Below are 14507 nucleotides of genomic sequence, written 5' to 3' on the forward strand. Positions count from 1 at the left end.
TTAAGGATAACGTTCTTAACATGCAGAAAAATGCCACTTCCTCTCCTCCCTTAAGCTACGTTGTATATTCATTTTAGGTAGTTACATCTAACGTAAAGAAGTTCCTTTGTTACACTCAAGTATTCAGACTCAAGTTGCCTTCTAAAAAGGGCAGGGCTTTCCATTTGCTGATGAAAATAGTAATTTATTATTCTATCTCTTGGGAAGCAAAATTATGAAAGAAAAATCATGAAAATTTGTGCTGAATGCTCTTTGTGTAAACAATATTTTATAACATTGTCTAGAACCTGATTTACTTGAAAACCTGTTCATTTGCTGAAGGCATTTGATTCCCAGTAATGTTTTACAAATGATCTATTTTTCTGAGATCTTTCTTCTGGGAACAACTAGTGGTAAGTCTGCCCCATGGGTTACTGGTAGAAGGAAGAAGACGCAGTCTCCATTAAGAACTAAGGCTGTATTTATGTATGTAGTTTTTAGAGCCTTAGATTGGATTTATGCCAAGTTTTAATAGTTCCAGTCTATTCTGGCTTTTAAGAACTTCCTGAACATATCCACTGTCCTATTTTGTTAAATACTCAGTTAATTACCTAAGCATTCTGATATGCACAGAAATTAGTTTTTCTCTTCTTTTTCTCATTTGGAATTATGTGTACCCATAAGAAAAAAAAAATGTTATTTACTCAGGGAATATGTTTGTATCAACTGAATGAAACACATTGTTATTTTCTCAAACGGTCCAATTTGAGACAACGTCTTAAACTGCATTCAAAAGCAATGCCCAGAAATTCAGGGACTGAATATTTCCTATTAGCCTTCTGAAGGTAATTTATAAAATAGTTTTTTTTTAAAGAAAATGAAAGAAATTGAGAAGTTCTTCCTGCTCGCAGTTTCTCTTTTCTTCAAATGAGTGTGGTGAAGAATTGTTTTGGAATGAAGACTTTTCCAAATTTTAGCATTCACAGATAAGCAATAGTATGTAGGCATGCAACTTGTTCTAGAGACACCTGAACTTAACACTCCAGTTTCTCCTTTGTTTGTTTGTTTGTTTGCTTTGCTATTGTACTCAGTGGATTTGGGTTATTCAGTTTTTAGTGATGACTTGGTTTGGCTATAAAGAATGCTTTCTGGCTGATTTTTACAGTATGCCATACACGCAGTCCAGCCACTGGCTTTGTAGGAGTTGAGACATGCACTAGGCCAAGGCAGAAGTATACTTTTTTTGAATGTATAATGAGCATCATGTGATCCAAATGTCTTAGAAGTTACAATCCAGCAGGCATCTAAAGGTAACTACTACTTTCGGTGATTGGTGTTGAAGGTAGAAATTTTGGAGAAACAGAAGGAGTAATTGTTGATGTGATGTGTGAAAGTTCCAAAATGTCCTCCAGAGGTTTACCTGTTCTACCTGTGTTTTCTCAGCATGGTCAGATTTTAGAAATAAATTTTCTCTAGTTTGTCTGAAAATAATCATATGTATTTGTCCTTCAAGGCTTAGGTCTAAATTTTTTAAATGATGCTTCAAATTTTCAAGCAAAATTTTAAAAATGACATATGCTTTTCAATAATAAATATTAATATCCTAAGTCCGTATTTTTGAAGGCCTTCAACCTGATATCCTTGCAGTCCGAGAAGCTGTTCTATCTTTAAATCACAGGCATAAAAAGAAAAGGAAGTTGGTTAGCATAAAAACTTACTTCCAGAAAGATAATTATCCTGTTTCTATTATCATTGCAATCTTCTCTGTTGTTAATATTGACACAGTTGTTAGGTACTCATTGTGTTTTCAAGCCAGAGGCTTATTTAGAGTTTGAAATTGATTGCTGGGAAAGTCACAAAGCAATTTACGTAGCAACTTATCATAATTAGTTAGTTTCTTTAATGTGAACTGCACTTTATGCTTGTCAATTGATTTTTCTCTATATCTGCATAGAGCAGCTCATTGTGTGCTGTCCAAAAAGAGAATAATAATCATAAAATAACTGTGGGTAGTGTTTTATCATTCAGTTAATCTGACAAATTCTAAAATAAATTTTAACAAAAGATATATATGTATGTATATAGGAAATATTTGCATTAACTTATGTAATAATTCCGAGTAAGATGAATAAGAGAACTGCAAACAGATGTAAAATATGAAATTATCAGGAAGTGATGCTGTGAATAGTGGGAATTTTTTCTTGGCCTACATGAGGAATGGCCATATTTCTAGTTTTTAAGCTGTCTTATTTCAGATAGACTCCATACCTCTTAGGACAGGATCTTCTGACCATGAGATGACTGACCTTAAAAAAAAAAAAAAAAAAAAAAAAAAAAGAAGTTTGCATTAACATGGAATGGACAATTATTTTCCAGGGGCAGGAACACTCAGAAATAATCTGTGACATTTCCTATTAATGCCTATTAATGGGAAATATGTCCCAACAGTGAGTTGTGCCAGAAATCCTCTTGTTTTGGCACTGTGGGAGAAGACTAAAACAAGAAATATTCTATGAGAAAATAAAATCTCATTTGGCTCATTTGCATGAAATGAGAAATTTTGTTCTAGTGTCTTGTTTAGTTCTTTGGTTTGGAAAATGCGCATTAATGGAAGCATGAGATACATTGTAGAAGAATGGAAAGCAAACACCTGGTAAAAATGAGTGCTAATGTGAGGGGAGACTTGGTTAAGGAAAGATTTGTTTTTCCTCTTTTGGTTTCCCTTAGTTAAAGGAATTCAAAAGAGAAAATCTGATAGTGGTTGTTTGGAATCCTTGAAATTTGGAGATGTGAGAAGGTAATACAGACTCTGTTGTGAGTTGATTGCTTCTGGTGTTATTGAGAGTAACGGAAGCCCTTGTCATGGCCACTGCTGGATGTCTCCTGCTTGAGCGTGTAGACTTGGAAAAACATATATTTGGAGCTGATGAGAAAGGTATGGTCCCATTTCTATTTCTTCAGTAGTGAAGCTAATTTCATGTCTCTGGTTTTCCCTTCCAAGCTACTCTGGAGTTTATTTTGTTCTCAGTTTTTTCTGATGCCATTGCACTGTGGGGATGGAGGAGAATAGGTAGATTGGTGAAAGCATGTACATGGGGGAAAAATGCTAGAAGACGTGTCCTTGAAATGCTTCCACCTGATAAGAGGTATTGATATTTGCCCTGAGTCTGCAAATGTAGTAGACACCTGTCCCCCTTGTGACACACAATCACAGACGTTGCCTTTCAAAGGAATTGACAGGTCCAGTGCACATTATTAATTCAGCTCTCAGTCTTGGAGTGGCTTCTTTCTGAGCAGTAATGAAAAGTCAGATTAAGAAGTATATCATGTAGCACCTCTCCTGAGACTTAATCTGGTTTTTGCTGGACCAGAACCACCACAATAGCAGTGGTATTCTGTGGATCACTTTTCCCCGCTTGCTCAGTAGTGATAGTCTCTGCTAGCACTTTCATGTTTCTCTGTAAAGCACAAAGACTCTCTCAAATGTGGAATAAACTGTGGTTGGATTTGAGTGTGACCTTGACTAATATGGTTCAAAAGATGCATTTTCTGGGTCTTTGGATTCATGTTCTTGTCACTTGCAGGGTAAACAATTTCTTGTCTGTGTACTAAAGGAATGTTGGAATTGAATCAGGATACTGGAGATTATTAAAACTTCAATATAAAAACATATCATTATTTTCTATATTACAATGATGAGAACAACCAGTCGTGAAACCAGTGTGGAGTGAAAGAGTTGGGAATGATATATAAAGTACCTTACTGTTTTGTGCAGTCTCTCTTGATGGTCAGAAAAGTTAAAATTTGTTTTTAAATGACAGTATAGTTTTAATTTGTGAGTATTCTCTGTGTTCTGAGTTTTGAAAGTGAACTCAGGGGGTGTGACCAAGCTGACCAGAAGTACATGCTAGGAAGATCACTTCCTGGAGTGCTACTTTTCTGTAGGAATGAAATATTGGTATTTCTTTTTGAGGCAGGGGTTTACAAGACAAAATAGAGCAATTAAGTGGTTTATCAAGTTTAGGTTAAAATTTTCTTCAACATTTAACTTGTTTGGCACAAAACATGGATGTAAGGTGGCAGAAAAACAGAAAACATTGCTTCCTTATTGGAAATGGGATCCAAAATCATAAACCTATCTAAAATCTTCTGTAGTTATGCAGAGCTACTAATGATGCAATGGATGTGCAACTGGTAAATATTGTCCAGTAGATTTGCCACTTGGCTTTATAATAAATAATTCTTTATGATAAAGAAGACCAGTCACAGGCGCCATGAAATTACAGCCCTTCCAGAGGAAACATTCAAAACACACAGTGCTGTGAGCACATGTAGTCTCCTGAGAGATCCCCATATTTGGTTAGTACTCCAGCCTAGCCTGTGTTTTGCAGGAGTCCTCCAATTTTATCATTCAGGCATTTTTACAGCCTCACTGGAACAAATAAACAAACATCTGGAATCATGTGGTATATTTAATTAAAAACTTTTTGTTTGGCCAGAAATAGTAAAATCATGAAAAATTGCCTGTCTCCAGGCTCAAAAAGGCCAAATGATGAAGCTGTTGGCTATGGACAGTTTTACGATGTATTGAAATTCATAGATATGCACACCTGCTAAAAGCCCCCCCTTTATTTTGATTCATAACCATTAATGAGTGTTTAGTGCACAGATCGTAACCTTTGTTTAAATAGGAATTTACTGTTTTTAATAACATATAGACATGTGTTACTGTACTGCATACAGCCTGTAATGTTCTGTAATACACAGACAGAATAAAGCTTTATACTCTTGGTTAGAAAGTGTATATATATAATCTTTACACTACATGTTCCGTTTGAATATTCTGTCAGGTGGTCATGTTTTAATTCCAGAGGCAGTAAATATCTTCCGCGTGCTAACAGTGCGTATATCAAATGTTGAAAATAAGGAAGATGGTATTTTGGTGTGCAGAAGGAAAAAGTACATTTTCATCATTTCATTTAATCTTTTTTTGAGAAATATTTCAGGAGATTGTCAATGCTTTTTCAGATGAAACAGTTTGCTATGATCTGAGGTATTTTGAACTGCGCGTATCATATGGTCATAAAATATTCTGTAGTCCAGGAGTATTATTTATGAAAAATAATTAGCCTAATGGACTGTTAATCATTTTGCATGCACTGTAGGCCTTTGAACATGCATCACATAATCTTATTTTTTCATAGAACCATGGAATCATAGAGTGGCTTAGCTTGGAAGGGATCTTAAAGGTCATTGAGCTCCAATCCCCCTGCAGTGGACGGGATTGCCACCCACTAGGTCAGCCTGCCCAGAGACCCACCTAATCTGGCCTTGAACACCTCCAGGGATGGGACATCTGCCCTCTCTGGGCAACCTGTTCAAGTGCCTCATCACCCTCTGAGTAAATAATTTCTGCCTGACATCTAATCTGAATCTCTCCTCTTTTAGTTTAAAGCTATTCCCCATTGTCCTGTCACTGTCTGCCTGTGTAAAAAATTGGTCTCCCTCTTGTTTGTAAGGTCCCCTCAAGTACTGGAAGGCCATAATTAGTTCTGCATGGAGACTTCTCTTCTCCAAGCTAAACAAGCCCAGTTTCTTCAACCTTTCCTCATAAGAGAGCTGCTCCAGTCCTCTGAGCATTGTGGCCCTCCTCTGGACCTACTCCAACAGCTTCACATCTTTCCTGTGCTGATGCAGTGCAGCTTGCCATGTTGTTTTCCCAGAAGATATCTGGTCTGGTCCCTAATTTTAACTCACAAGCTCTCGGTGTGATCACAGCTGTTTCTTAAAGGCAGATCTTCACAATCTACCTACTTCTTAACATAGAGGGCAACTCCCCCAACCCTCCTACCTTGCCTATCCCTTTTAAAGAGCTTATAGCCCTCAATCATAGTATTTCAGTTGAGTGATTCATCCCATCATATTTCTGATAGCAATTTAGTCATAGTTTTCTAATTGCACTATGGTTTCCATCTCCTCCTGCTTATTTCCCATGCTGTGTGCATTGGTGTTAAAGCACTTCAGCTGGGCTATAGGCAGGGTTATGTTCTTGGAGGAGCCTTTCCAAATTCCTCTGGGACAAATCTGAGGTTTCCCTCTCTGCTTCCTAAAGCTACAGTGTTCCCTGGCTCTTCTTTGTTACTTAGCAGTACATCCTCTTCCCCCATCAAATCTAGGTTAAAGCTCAGGGATAAACTGAGTCAGTTTGCTGTTCTCTGTATTGTTGCTCCTCCTGTTCATTTGCATCCCATCTGATGTCAGTATGCCTCATCTCTCAAAGGTGCATCCAAGATCATAGTACCCAAAATCCTGAGTGCAACACCATCCTCGCAGTTATTCATTCAACTGATCTGTTCTCCTCCTTCTGCCTGGATCCCAGCTGGGATGATCAAGGAGAACACAACCTGTGCTCCTGATCCTTTCAATGTCTTCCCAAGAGACATAAAGTCTTTTTAAATATTTTGTAATTTCCTAGTTACAGCCTCCTGCAACCCAGCTAGAAAGAGGAGGAGGAGATAGCAGCCATCTGTCTTTGTCATACCCACTAGTTTCTTCTGTTATGAATGTGGGCTCCCAGCAGGCAGCAAACCTCTCTAGAGAGATTATCTGGGCAGCAAATAGGTGCCTCAGTGCCCTTCAGTTTGGAGTCCCCAGTAACTAAGACCCTCCACCTTTTTTTTTTGAGTGGCACTGTTTCTGGTTCAGGTCTTTGGTTGGACAGTCTTAATGTGGTCATCCCTTTCTGGTTCTGAACTTTTATCCATACACTCTTCTCTTTCCAACCCCAAAGCTTTGTGTCTACAGGTTATGGGAAGTCCAGGAGTAAGGGGGTGGATCATCCTTTTGCTCAAGCAGAGACAAGGGTTCAATCTCCCTCATTTAGTATTTTTTTTTTTTGCCATTTCTCTCCCCAGGGTTGGAAACTTCCTTAGCTTTTTCCCCTTGCAGGGACTTAAGACAGTGCTGTTGGTCTGCCCGTGTCACTGCACGGTACCACACACCAGTCTCTCTCTCTGATTGCTGGATACTTCTCAGCCTCTTGATTTCCTCCGCCAACCTGGCCACCTGCTCAGAAAGCTTTTCAAACTGGGTGCACTTGCGCCCATGACACTCCTCTCTTCTCTCAGGCTCTCTGGGGACTTCAAGTTTTGAACACGTACATCTCAGTTTCTAAATAGCTGAACCCTGCACTGAGAAAATGATATATATGCACACAGGAAGTACTGCTGCAGCTGAATATTGTTAACAATTCTACATATTGCTTATGATGAAAATAATTTGAACATTCCATTTGGAGCTACATTTCTCCAAAGGTTTAGGTCTCTTAGCAGGAGAGGATGCTTACATGACCTTGGCAGCTCTCCTAAGGTTAGTGTTACTGAGCTGAATGAAGGGGATGTGAGTGTCATCAGAAACAAAGTACTAATTCCCACACTGTGTAGAAGCTTACTTAGAAAAAAGGAAGAAGGGTTGGAGAAATAAATTTCCTACATAATCAGAAGAATAACCATCTGCATAACAGGAATGAAACTGTTTATTCCCTTGTGCGTCAGTTCTTTATGGTGTGTACATCATGCTGTAACATGTACATTGCTTCCAAACTATAAACAGCCAAAAAGATGCAATGTATTTTGCATTTCTTTGTTCAGTGTGTGTGGTGGGTTAGGAAGCTGTGGGTGAAGGTGCCTTTCTTTAACTTTGCCTTCAGGAAAGAAAAGGATATCTTTATGTTATTTCACTGTGTGTCCTCATGCAAGAAGAGAAAGCTGCCAACATTTTGTAGGATATGAATATCTGTATTCATGATCTAATGATATGTTTGCTGATCAAAGTTCCTTTCAGAGCTCTGAAAGCAAATGTTAAGTAGGTTGACAACTTCCTCTTTTTCTCCTATTTTGTGATGTTTTTGTGGTCCTTTAGTAGCCTCAGTACTGGAAAAGTAAATGATAGGCACGACATCCTTCCTTAGTTTTGCATACTCTTAAGCAGAAAGCTCACACCTGGGCAGAAAAGAGAGAAAGAGCTGAGAAAAGAGGTAAACAATAAGTATAACAAGGGAAATAATTTTATATCCCTTACCCAACAGAGGATGATTGATAGTTTTTTTGTTGATACCCATTGCCTTGCAGTTTGCAGTGTGAGAGATTTTGAAAGTTATTTCTATTTACACAGGAGGAAATTCTTTTACTGCATGATTGACAACATTGGTGTGCTTTGTAAGACCCTTTTAAGAAAGCTTGTCTATGACTCTAAAGTGCCTAGTAAAGCTAAGCAATCACCTGAAAGACCCCCCACCTGTGGCTACATAAAACTGAAGTAAAGAATGGAGAATAATCCATTGTGTATGCACTTTCCCACCTGCTGAGAGCAAAATGCAATGCAATTTTAGTACTTGCATGCCACTGGGGAAAGTAGACTCCTAAAATCACATAGCGAAGCACTGGAAAAATTCAGTGAATTTGTACTAAGCATTGTGTTATAAAACCTAAGGAATCGCAGTCTCTACTTCTCAAGTGAAACAGATTTGTATTGCAGTTCTGCTTGGAATACCTACCAAACATAATGATGATATTTAGAATAGCAGGCTGTAAAAACTGTAAGCCTGGTAAATAAGAGTCCTTTTGCAGGAGTGCAATGCAGAGGGGGATGCAAGCAATGCTTGAGGTGTCTACATGAAGATCAAACAAGACTGAAATCTTTGAATTTTTATTCTTACTTCTAATTAAGTGTTGGGGAGGGGGTCACGTACAGTGAGGTGGAATGTGAACACTGCCTGAGTTAGCTCTTTCCAAACCATTTGGGTTAGTAGATGTGATTTCTCACAATTATCAGAGAACTAAATTAGTGTTCATGCCTGTTCTGTGTGCTGGATTTCCCTGCATTAGCTTAGTTTCCTCAGCACCAACTGCTGGTGGTAGCACTGCACGCAGTCAGAGATGTGCTTAGATAAACTACATCTGTCTCATCTATACTTCATAGGAGGGAGACAATTCTCAGATAGTGTTTTTACTGAACTGTGAGGGGGAGCAGCCTGTCTTAACAGTCATTTTTGTTCCCATGAAATAAATGAAGCAGACTCAATGGAAATCATCCCTTGGGACCTGCTGGGAGAGCTGGAATCTATCTGAGAGCAAAATTGGCAAACAACCCCCCCCACCAAACAAAACTCACCCAATTAATTCAGTTGGCAGATTGCTTTGTCTGTGTAAAGGCAATGAATGATAAATTCCATCAGGGGAAAGAAAGAGAGTAACTTTATAATAAATAGAATAAATATAAGCTATTAGATCATTCAGAAGCAATTTGTGCTGACTAATGACAACCATTATTGATGTAAAATACATATGTTAAGAAAAAGAAATACCGGGTGGAAATGACAGTAAGGTAAAGTGAGATACACAGACATCCACTCAGCCTCTAATTGTAGATGCAAAGTTTGCCTCCTCCCTATAGCACAGTGCTAGGTAACAATGACAGTGGAAGTGTGGAGAATGGTTGGAGTCCCTCTCCTAACTATTAATTGTTACACGGGGATTTTTATTTTTGTTCCACTCTGTCATGGTAAAAAGTAATCTCTTTAGCAAGATGAGTTTAAGAATAAGTTAAATGGGAACTATCTGATGTATTTTTTCATTGAAAAACTAGTAAATGACATTAGTTTGAGAGGTACAAGAAACATCATTCAGGCAGAAAAAGTTCCCATGAGAAGTTAAAATACAAATGACACTTTGATTATAGAAAAAAAAAAAAAGAGAGAAAAGGTATGTTCTGTAGAGTACAAAGAAAGTTTGAAGGAGTTGTAGAGAGGGCTTGATCATCAGAATGCACTGAGTGGAAAAATCCATGTCTGAAAAGTCACAAGTAGGAATGCACTTGTAAACCCAAGTTATCAGGCAGTTAAATCTTGTTCTGTCATTCTTTCTGCACTGTCACAGGCAGAAAAGAAAGAATTAATACTGTTTCTGTGAAGCTATGGTGGTTCTGGATTTTTTTATTGAGCTCAAATGTAGAACTTCAATGCAGAAGCTTTGGAGGGCACCAATTTCTATGCTAGTTTACAAAGCTGTGCAAGTTGATCCCAAGCTGACATCTTGGGAGGGCAAACAGCATCTGATTCATAAAGCGAGATCTTGAGATTATTGAACCCCATTCTCAAATCTGTATAAATATAAACTAAAATATTGTATCAATTATTTAAAATTTGAAAAGAGTCATTCTGATAGCATAAAATTGGCCTCTGAAGCCTCCCTCTTCAGAAGGTTTTTTTAAATAAAGGTGCAACAGCAAGTTCTAATTGTTTTGTGCTATGGAAGTCAAACTCTCATTTCACTATAAGTATTTTATAATTATGGAGATGAAGCAAAGACTGAAATGCAAAGCCAAAACCAAACTACAGTCAGTCAAACTAACATTTATATATTTAAAGTAAAAGAACTAATACATTCCTTAAGTTTTTGCTTGTTTTGTAGTTGTTTTTCTCTTTAGGGGTTTTAAAAATACATACTTTTTTTTGTTCCCTTAAGTTCCAAAGCAAGCTTTTTAACAGCAGTTCACAGGTATTTTGGACTGCCCTAATTACGGATTTTGAGATAAATCTTTTTTATTATTATTATTTTCAAATTCTATTCTATTATTTCTTAATAAAATAGACATCTGATTTTTGTTTCTTGCCTGTTCTCATATTTCACAAACTTAATGCAAAGGATTTCTCAATTGTTTGATGGAATGGTTTCTCTGATCAGTAGGTTAGAATTACTGCCTTGGAAGCAAATATGTTAGTAAATGAGGGGAATCTCTAGACAGTTTCTCCCTCTGGCTGTAGTTCGACCTGCACAGATTATGGGGAGGAAATCCATACACATGCTGGGCACCTCTTAAAACAACTAGCTGCAGGTGTTTTAGCCGTGCTGGATATATGATGAGGCTTTTCAGATTTTCAGCCAAGTCTTCACTGTTAGGGTAATGAAATGTTGGAGGAGAGGGGAAACAAGATAGATATACATGTTGAAGTTGTGACAATTCATGTATATAATATGTTCTATTATTCAGCTATTGTCTACATTGCTTGTGAGCAAAACACCTTCAACTCTATAGAGCTTTCCTCCCTCATCAGTAATAGCTGCAGCTATATTCCTTACTACTAAATTAAGGCATCTTGGGAATAAATTTAGGTCAGTGTAGAAGCTTCTAAACAAACTTTTCCCTGTGGGTGAAAAGTAGTCATCTGAGTTGGCCATAGATTGTCAGTTTCGTATGACATCCTAAAGTGTCACCTCAAGTAGGCTAAAATTTGTTGGCTATTAGGGGAGTAACTCAGGATGGACAATTCTTTTAAGTGTCAACATTTCCTGTGGTACCTACATAGATGCTAGGAAGCCTTCATCCAAATGTTGATCATAATATTTTTTTTATGGGTTTTTTTTTGCCAAACTTAATATGGCAACAGAATTCTATCCAAGATGCATGCAAACTTTCTGCTCCTTCTTTAAAGTAGCTTAAATATTTCAATTAATTGGTCATCGGTATTTGTTTTTTGGTGGCTATTGATTTGGAATTAGACTTGGAGATGACTAAGAATGGCTTGATGAGATTTAACCTCTGTAATGAGAGCTTAGTAGATAACACGTTTAAATCAGAAGGGGGGAGGGGGACAGTGAAATAGATCATATTCTAATTTCAGTAATCAAATGCACTGAAATATGTCATCAAAAAGATACTTATGAATCTTAAATCTTAGTATGACTGTCAGATTTCTTTTAGTCTGTGAACAATGACAATCATAATTTCAAGATGAAATACGGTCAGAGCTTCTGTCTCCTTGACAGTCACTCCAATATTTAGACAAAAAATCGCTCTCTCAGAGATTTCATTAGTCAACTCATGCTTTTTACCTTTTCCCTCATGTAACTCTAATACCCTGTGAGAAGCTGAGACAAGTAGAATTGAGTGTTATCTCAGATAAACATAAAAGAAATCACATGCGAGTATGTAAAGTCAGAGGAACTTTAAATACAATCCCTCAGATTGCTTGAATGACCTGGGGAATAATAGGACTGCGTTTGATGAGTTTGGATGTGCTTTTGAGCAAATACACAACCTTCTCTAACTGATTTAAAGTCTTCTCCTACATTTTCCTGTGCCTATTACATAGCTGAATGAAGTTTTTAAAATTCTTTTTTTATTCATATGCAATTACCTTGATGCTTAATAAAGAAAAGAAGAAAGAAATATAACAGCACCTGAGACAGCCTTGAAGAGCTGTTTTGGCTAACAAGCCAGAGAGAGTGAAGAGATTCTGATTAACAAGGCAATCTTCTTTTATGAAGTATCTTTTATGTAGTGTCTCTGGGCACTTACAGTGCAATAATCTGTAGAGCTTGGCTAAGCAAAGCAAACGACTCAAAGGGAATTTTGAAAGCAAGGAAGGGAACTTGATCTAATGTCTTAAGGAAGGGAACTTTGGGGCACAATTCACAAAGAGTCTGGCACCTGCTGTCTTCAGTCTCTATGTTAGTTTGGAGAAAGGTATAGATATCTGCTCATGGGATGTGGTTCTTTCCTTGTCTTGACTTCAACCCACTCTGGCTCAGCATTTATCTGAACATCCGTGCAGCAATAACATATATGCATCCTTGACTCATGCAAGAGTAATAGAGGAAGGTTAGTTATTGAACATCAGAAGAATTTTACCTTCTTTTTTGTTCTCTCTTTTTAAAAAAAAAAATTATCTTCTTATCAATAAAAGTCATGACTACTGGGAAGTTAACGCTGGACACTGCAATTTCTTCTGGAAACACAGGAAGAATTCTATTGACATACAAGGTACACCAGAAAGAAGTTGAGGGGATTTAGGTCCTAATATGTTTCAGTTATTGTTCTTGAGGATGTCTTGCTTTCTCCTTTTGAGTATATAAACAAAAGTGCTTTCACTTTATGGCTATATTGTCACCTTCTTTGAGTATAATGAAATCTTTGATGAGATCACTGTCAGATGTATGTGTAGCAAGAAATTATCCATAGATCAGTGCATTTACTTAATAGACAAGACAGGCAGTAAATAGAAGAAATACTCTTCCTTACTTCTGTGATTGAGAAGCTGAGGCAGAAAACACAGTGTTATCTGGTTAAGCAAAACGTTGGTAGCACTGAAAGAAATATCCCAATTCATGGCCCACGTATTCAAAACTAGAACACCCTATTGCAATATAAATGATTGATTCAGAAGCATGTATATTTAGATATTTTTATGATATCACTGTCTTCATGTTGTCATGAGTTAGATCTGTCTGGATCATTCTGGCTTTTGCATGTCACTCATCTTCCATTTTTACAGTCTGGCTATATATCTGCAAGTCTTTTAAAACTTCCCCCTGGATAAAATGTGCATATTAACATGGTCAGAAGGTGTTGTGTAGTCATTGCAGCCAATGTAGTTCAACGCATAGTTGTTAATTCTGATGAATGAATCTCACAAAGTATAAAAATAAATAAAAGAAACAGGTGACAGGCAATGTAGACAGACAGGTAAGAATTAACAATGCCGGGTGTTTGCTGATTATCTGACACCATTATCCTCTTGAAAGCATCAAGGAGTATTCAAAACAGCCTGTAGAAATTTGTTTCTTCTAAATCGTATCAATCTTTCTAGATGAAATTTGATAAGTTAGATGGATGGGCCACATCCAAATATATGGCATTCAATAAGGCTACATGCCAGGTCCTGCATTTTGATTATTGCCACCCCATGCAGTCGTACAGACTTGAGGAAGAGTGACTGAAAATTTGCCCATCAGGAAAAGACCTGGGAATGCTGGCAAACAGGTGGCTGAACACAAGCCAACACTGTGCCTAAATGGTCAAGTAGAGTGCGGAGTTCGGTAACAACCAATGGCATCTGGGCCTGTGCAGGAAGTACAGAGGTTGCTCTGAAAGTAATGCCTGCTACTTATTTCTGTGGAAACTACAACAAATAGCATAGTAACACTATTTGATAGAGCAAATTCTCAGCTACGAAACAATTTTTCAACATAGCCACCACCATTAGCCATGCATTTCACCACCGATGAGCAAGAGCCTGCATGCTGTGCTTGTAAAACTGCACCAGTGGAAGTGACTGCTGTTGATGTCACCACTGCTGAAATGCACCACCCACTGCCTCACTGTGCTCACATCCAGTATTTGGTCTCCATAAATGTTCAGCAAGCATTGAGGTATGTCAGTGGGTGCCATTTTTTCCTCATGAAGAAATTCAGTATACACCTTTACTTCATGAGAACTTCCACGTCAGATGCCATTTTGTCAGATTGCCACTCTGCTGCAGTGTGTTGCACAGCAACAAAATCCCTTGTAATGCAGCGAATAGGACTGGAGAAGGGATTGTCCCTTTGCACTCAGGTGAGACCACACCTTGAGTGTTTTTCAGTTTTCAGGCACCTCATTAAAAGAAGGGCATTGAGTTGCTGGAATACATTCAGAGGAGAGCAGTGAAGCTGATGAAGGAACTAGAAAACAGTACACATGAAGGGTGG

At 37.8% G+C, this 14507-nt stretch overlaps 1 protein-coding gene across 9 annotated transcripts in view; it reads left to right on the forward strand.

Annotated features, from left to right (window-relative positions):
* LRMDA (leucine rich melanocyte differentiation associated) overlaps positions 1–14507 on the forward strand; it is a 656329-nt gene that overhangs the window by 551235 nt on the left and 90587 nt on the right. The window contains exon 8 of one of the 9 annotated variants that reach the window (XR_002438974.1): positions 11130–11141. The exons of the other annotated variants lie outside the window; for them this stretch is intronic. The gene's annotated coding sequence lies outside the window, so the exon portion shown is untranslated. Of the gene's footprint in view, positions 1–11129; positions 11142–14507 lie in introns of those variants that run through there. 9 annotated transcript variants of the gene reach the window in all.

Source organism: Numida meleagris, chromosome 5 (assembly GCF_002078875.1).
Source record: "Numida meleagris isolate 19003 breed g44 Domestic line chromosome 5, NumMel1.0, whole genome shotgun sequence".
In the NCBI taxonomy this organism is placed as follows: Eukaryota; Metazoa; Chordata; class Aves; order Galliformes; family Numididae; genus Numida; species Numida meleagris.